The 6,927-nt window shown below is 37.4% G+C and overlaps 1 protein-coding gene across 1 annotated transcript in view; it reads right to left on the reverse strand.

The window, feature by feature from the left end:
• Positions 1-6,927, reverse strand: part of LOC103779974 (B-cell linker protein-like) — a gene marked incomplete at its 3' end in the record, with an annotated part of 32,124 nt that overhangs the window by 24,843 nt on the left and 354 nt on the right. The gene's annotated exons all lie outside the window — the stretch shown is intronic.

Consider the following 6,927-nt stretch of genomic DNA (forward strand, 5'->3'; position numbering starts at 1 on the left):
CTGAGTTGGAAGACGGTAACTTTCTCTTCTGTATTGCTGAAGTGTAAGGTTTCCTAACTTTCAATTTTTTTTCTTGGCCATTAGTAACTGAAATGTAGCAACTAACTTCCTTTGTGTGTTTTTACTAAAGCTATGTAATGCTCACAGCAAAAATTACAGATGTATTTTATGCATTTAGCATTAAATTCCCTTTCACTTAAGTGATTTTACTGCCTGTTTTGAATCAAAATGATAGGGGTACAGAATAATGGATGCATTTTTGACACATCTGATGAAGACTAACAAACATTCTATTTGGGCTGAAAGTGGTTTTGCTCAAGCTACAGAAGTGTTATATGCACCATAGATGTGTGGTGGCACTGGTAGGGATGTAACAGTATACTCATGGATCTATCCGTTTTGTTTATTTTCTACTGAAGTCTATCAAATTTTATTGTAACTTTGAAGAAGTACTTTGGTCTCTAGGGTTATACAGACACTTTAATGGAGCCCACAAGGACTGCCATTGAAAGGGGAAATTCTGCTCTTCTCTGCTCTTGGTGCTTACCCAGTTTTGATGAATCATGGAATTTCCAGCTGGGAAACTAACTACTGTTTTCTTTTGCCAAGTTAGGTATCAGTGAGATCAGATGCAGCTACATCATGGGAACCCTAGCACCAGTGCGAGGGCGGAGATGAGTGCCAGGGCAAGCAGAGGCATTGGAAAGGTGGAAGAAAGAGCTACTCTTTTGGCAGCAGCTCAGACAATGCTAAATGAAATTGGCCATGTAACTACAGCTTTAGTAGTACTTAGCTGCCTATGTACTTCTTACAGAGATACCTATAGTGTCTGTATCTCAAGACATGAAGGAATCATTTAGCTATATAGTATAGCTATGTGTATTAATAGCTTACTTCACCAGTTGCCTTTACATTAATATATATTTTTCAAGCTTAATGCTTTTCATATTATTGCCTCAGGATGCATTATTTTATTTTTTTCTAAATTATTCACTGTGTTGTATATAATTTATGTTGAGGTCATAAACCTGTAGCACTGCACATGTGGCTTTGCTTATGTCTGTGAAATGAACTTCTCCCAAATGTATATACTAGCACATTAGGATAAAGATGCTAATAAAATTTCCAAGCTTCTTTTACCCTTCAGTCATTTACTATGGCTATAACAAAACAAACTTATTTACACAGTAAACTCCTTTCAGAGTCTACCTATCCACCTGAAGATGGCTAAAAATTACTTTTAAATGACTCCTGAAGTCAAACTCCACCTATGAAAGAAGTAGTGTTGAGACATTCCCATGAAGTGTATCAGATAGAGTAGGTCACAAATTTCCCTCATTGCAGTGTGCGTACCGTAATGCGCCACAGTGGAGAAGCACAATTTAATCCTGAACTATCCTGCTCCAACAAACTAAAAAGAAATATTCAAATTTTTAAATGTCAAATATTTCAGTTAATGTAACATTGTGAATGTTAAGTAAAATTCCAACCCATTAACAAGTTGTCATTTTTTCAGTTTTTGTTCTGCAGATAATTGAAATCTTATTTTTAACTCTAGGTTTGGTCACAATGCTGGAACTGCCTGCAATGTTGAAACTCCAGATTTCACTCATCCTTTAAAAAGAAAGTAAAACCAATGAAATCCTTAGTATATTTCAAAATGTCCCAGTTATATCTTATCTGGCCCGTTACAGCCCTGAAGAAGGTTAGTCAGGATTTTTGATCAGATTAAATGTTTTGCCAAAACCAGTAAAAGCAGAACTAAAACTTGATTCCACTACTCTTGATTTACTTTTTCAACTGCTGACTTACAAGGGATTTGCTTCCAAAGACTATCAGAGAGATGTCAGAGATATAATAAAAGACACTTTCCAAGGTGAGAAATGAAGCCACTAAAAACAATACTTATTTTCAAATAAAAAGGTATTTATAGCATTTTTTACCAATGTGGGAACTCTTTTTCCCTCTCTTGATAATCCAATGATGTTTTCATACAATCATTTAGATTGAAAAAGACCTTCAAGATCATCAAGTCCAACCCATTAACCCAACTCTACCAAGCCCACTGCTAAACCAAGTCCCTAAAATACTGTTCTTGCTAACGTAACCCGTAACAGTGTGGAGCACATTTTTGCAGTATTTTATGATTGTCACATTTACCTTCCCAAAGAAAAACATTCATCACATTGTAATGTAGCATGCAGTACGTAGGTTTTGAATGATTCTGTAACACACAAAATTGTTTTGTTCTGGGATCAACATATCACTGGGTACCTGCATTATCCTATTATGATTTAATATCTAGCCCTCTGCACAGCTCTATGTGGTATACTTTTAAACCAATAGTGAAAAACAGTTATGCCAAGTTTGCTGGATTTTTTTTTTTCCCCTTGACTACAAAAACTAATTTATTGGGTTATTTGCTTGGCTATTTGTAATTTTTTTTTTTTAAAGTAAACTAACAAATAAACAAAAAAAGTCTTTAGATCCAACCTATGGTACTAGCTTTGGCTGAATAACTGACAGTCACAGGCCCAAGATGATGTCATTTGTGATTGCTATAGTTGGCAAATGCTCCTATTGTGGACAGTTATTTTGGCAAAACTGCAATGTCGCTAGAAGACCTAATTTCATTTGGAGCAGCATGCATATGAGGCAGGCGTGGAATAAACTATGCCAGTGACAGGAAGAATTTTGCCAGCACAAATGAATTAAAACTATAGGTACATATATACAAGCATAACTGATCTTGTGAACAGATGATAGTCTTACATTGCTACCTACATACAGAAATCAAAGCAGGGCTTTTCACCATAGTTTCAATATTACACTGCAACATTTTGACCACATAATCGTATTTTCATTTAAAACACAAGTAGATCACAGACACACTTAAACACACTTGTCTGTAAACAGTAGCAGAGGTGGGAAATTCTGTATAAGAATAATTTACTAGTGGCAATTTAGCTTAAAAAAAAGTAGTGGTTTTGGGGTTTGTTTTTTTTTTTTCTGGGCAGCTTGGCAGGATGGCATAGCTGGATAGAAGGATAAGAAAAAAAAGAAACTTTAAAAGGATTGTTAGAATGAAATGCTCAAGCAGAGAGAACGGAAGAAAGGAGGACAAACAGGTGGGCTGGAGGCTATGCTATACTGAAGCAAGGTCAGAGGGACAGGCAACAGAAGCATTTGACAGGAGAAATCACACTGGGAGTGAAAGAAGGGATTTATACAGCGGTATTTGGGTAAGTTTGCATTTCTTATCTCATTCCATTCCAAAGTCCAGAGGTGAATGAGATTAATGAACTGCTGAATGTGACAGAATGCTAGAAGAAATAGACATCCTACAGTTTTACAATTTAACCTCAACCTTATGCTTTGTATGGCAAACTGGACCTAAACAATCCCACAGAAAACTTTTGTTTGTAGTCATCAGCATGGCAAACGTCACTGGTGACCTCCTTTCCCTCTGTGCCTGTAAAACGCCGCTTTAAAGACTGCATACTGTTGTTGGCACTGTGATTTCGTGTGGCATTGTATCCAGCCTACATTGTGTTGGTCTAAAATGTGGGTGCACCACAAAAGCTGTTGTTGTGTCAAAGTGTTACTGCCCAGTGGAAAGCTGACAGAAGAAACTGGAAGCTAAGACAGAAGGCTGCTGGAGGTGGCAATGGGTGGTGTCCCAGAAGACCTTCAGGGTTGTTAAGTCTTTAGGGCCTGATGGTGAAGGCAGCTTAGCCTTTTGCTAGCAAGAGGAGAACAGAACAGGCTGGAGAGTAAAAGTGATGTGGCCATGACTTGTGAAAAAAAAGATAGTGATGAGTAACTAGAAGGGCCTGGTCTGGAAAAATCTTATATGTGGAACAGTTCCTATTTGGGTCTTTAGACCACTAAGCAGTGTACAAGTAACTGGGCATTTGCATAGCCTTTCCTCTGAAGTCTCTATATAACAAAAAAGGGGGAAAGATGTTAAAGTTGGATATGGACTTCAGTGCCCAGTTTTGCCACAGGGAACATTCTCTAGCCTACTTTGAAACTCCCGTTTCTTTCCTGCTTGAGTTCATTTTTGTTCGTTTGTCTTGTCCAAATCCATTCATGCAATAAGCAATCTTAAAATTTGACTTTGAAAAAACATTAAGAAGAGTACCAGTTTACCTAAATATTGTTTCACTCCCAAATGAATTAATTTTCTGCTTATATACTTTCAAGAGGAAACAGTACCAGAAAACCTGCTGGGAAAGAAAAGGCCTAGTAGTTACAATCAAGCTGTCTCCGTCAGTAGAAAATTAGTAAAAATCAGAAATATCTTCAAATTTCATAGACAACTAACAGACACTGATGCCTTAAGGAAACTCCTCTTGATTTTACTTGAATTAGAACTTAAGCCCTGTTTGGCAAAGAATGTTTCACCTAAAATGAACATGAAACTTCTCTTGGAAAAGGCTGTTTCCAATCTGGAAGTTGAGGGCTGCATTACCTTAGATAAGTGAAAGCGCGTGGTACATTTCTGGTTCATGCCATGGTTTGTCTGCCACTGCATACAATTTTTTTCCCTAAAGTTCAGACTGAAGTCAAGGCACACTAGAGCCTGCCCTGGCAGCGTGGCTGTCACTCATGTATTCACACTTTAGAAAAACCTTCAAAGTACCAAATAATTTGGTATGCACCGCATAAAAAAAAAAAAATCATCTAATGATAAATAACCAAGCCTTGGAATTAATTTTTCCTGACTATATGGAAGCAATTAGAACACAATGTACTCTGAAGGAATATTTACATAATACTGCACATATCTTATAAAAAAACAGTATATAAAAATAATACTCTAATTCCATTAAGTTCCATCATTCCTATCCAGCTGATATTAATCAAGTGACTTAATGGCAAACAATGTCCATGCCACAACACGGTAGTTAAAGAGTCATGTAAGAACACTTACAGTTCTTACTGTTGCAATAAACAAAGAAATTGAATACATTAAGAATTCATATCTGACGTAAGACTTGCTAATGCAACAAAAAGTTAGATCTGGCTCAAATTTACCCATGGAGAATAGATGAGCTTAGCAAAACCACATAATATCTAGTTTTTCAGGTCTACACTTAAAAAAATCAAAAGCTCTACTCTGAGACACTGACCCAACAGCAGTGCTACTTTAATTTTTGCTGCTACAAAGCAGAAATTTTAAGCAAGCTGTCTTTAGGAAAATGTGAACTATAATTAAACCAACCGAAACTATGTTTGGTAGGAATATTTCTTGGCATAGCACGTTAGTATATGGAAGAAGGTAAGTTTTTAATGTAACTATTTCAGTCACGTAACATTCAGTACAAACTCTGAACCATCTATATCTTCCATGCAAAAGACACACAGGCTGTATTAGGAAGTCAACTGCACTGTCAACAAGTCATGTCGTGCAAGGGGCTACTCAGCTGTTTCCAAGGAAGAAAAAAAAGGTTGCTGCCATCTTACACAGGTCTCTTCCTGTGTTCGCACCTCTCATGAATTTACACTATGACTATGTACTCTTGGGAGCTTCTGCCTTACATTTTAAAATCCTGGTCCTGTAGTAAGAACACATAGCCAAATGCCAAGTTTTCTGTCTTAAGGAAGCATTTCAACATGCTCAGATGAAAGCATGTATGCACTTCCACTGTGTGTAGTGAGAACACTCACATATTTGGGAAATTAGTGCTCCTATGTCGTGTGCACAATTAGGTTGAATTGGCCATGAGAAGAAGAGAATAAGTAGCTTTCAAGACTTCAGGATAATACATGAGAGCAGAGCTACCTTCTCCCCCTCTTTATTTTACAACAATATTAAAACTTTGGACAAGATGAAGAGTGTCTGCCACTGTAAAGATGCAGCAGGGGTGTGATGGCTGCCTTCCTGGTTTAGGGCGTTGGAATCGGCTCACAAGTTGTGTGCCATTATAGCCATCACATGTAGACTTCCTCTGTGTACTCAAAAGTAATCCCATTTTAATAATTTGCAAAGGTGCAGGAGATGCATCTCAGCTACAATTCTATCACAGCAGAGAGTGTGTGTTTTATTTCTTTAGGTACCAGTAACTTTCCTGATAGCATCAAGCTTTCCATTGTATCACTCAGCTTATTATCTTGAGATAGCTAGCTCATAGCAACATTATGCCCATTTAGACCATTTTAGACTACTTAAGGTGATAAATTTGAGACAATGAGGAAACCAACTGTCTTATTCCCCCTGTCCATTGAGACTTCCACAGGGTTCTTACCTGCGCTGTAGGATGCAGTCTGCTAGGCTTTTATTAGGTGTGCCTGGTTGAGGAATGTAAGGGCCATCACTGCTCTTCAAAGTACACATCCTACCTGCCAGTATTTCAGTAGTATGGAAAGACTAGATATTAAGAAATGCTACTCCATCAAATTTCCTTTACAAGGTATTATTCTGATTTGTACGAAGGCTTCCAGGGAGAGGGAGAGAGACTTGAGAATGTTTAACTGTGAGTTAATTTAGGGAAAAAAAGTTAGTATCTCATTCTTATTCTTCAGGGGAAGAAAAAGTTTCTGTGCTACTTTAATCCAAAACACGACTTCTTTTAATCATTCAAGAAAAAAGTCATGATGAAAGAGCCTTGAGCTGCCAACTCCACCAGCACACCAATCAAGTCACACTAAAAATACTTCAGTAATGGTCAGCTTCTGCTTCTTTCCTCTCAAACCTTGTACTTAACATTGTTTTCCTTCACTTAGGAACATTTCCCATTTTCCAGTTCCTTCTATTCCTCCCCACTCCAGTTCTTTCGAAGATCAGGAAGCATTACAGAATTTAACTCCAAAAACCAGCCTCTACTATGGTACATGCTGATTAACCCCTTAAAGCAATTAATTTTTTTTTTCTAATTTGCATAAGGCTCACACATCTTAGTGAATCAAAGACTATTTCCCTAC

This window comes from Merops nubicus, unplaced genomic scaffold (assembly GCF_000691845.1).
Source record: "Merops nubicus isolate BGI_N331 unplaced genomic scaffold, ASM69184v1 scaffold7569, whole genome shotgun sequence".
Lineage (NCBI taxonomy): Eukaryota > Metazoa > Chordata > Aves > Coraciiformes > Meropidae > Merops > Merops nubicus.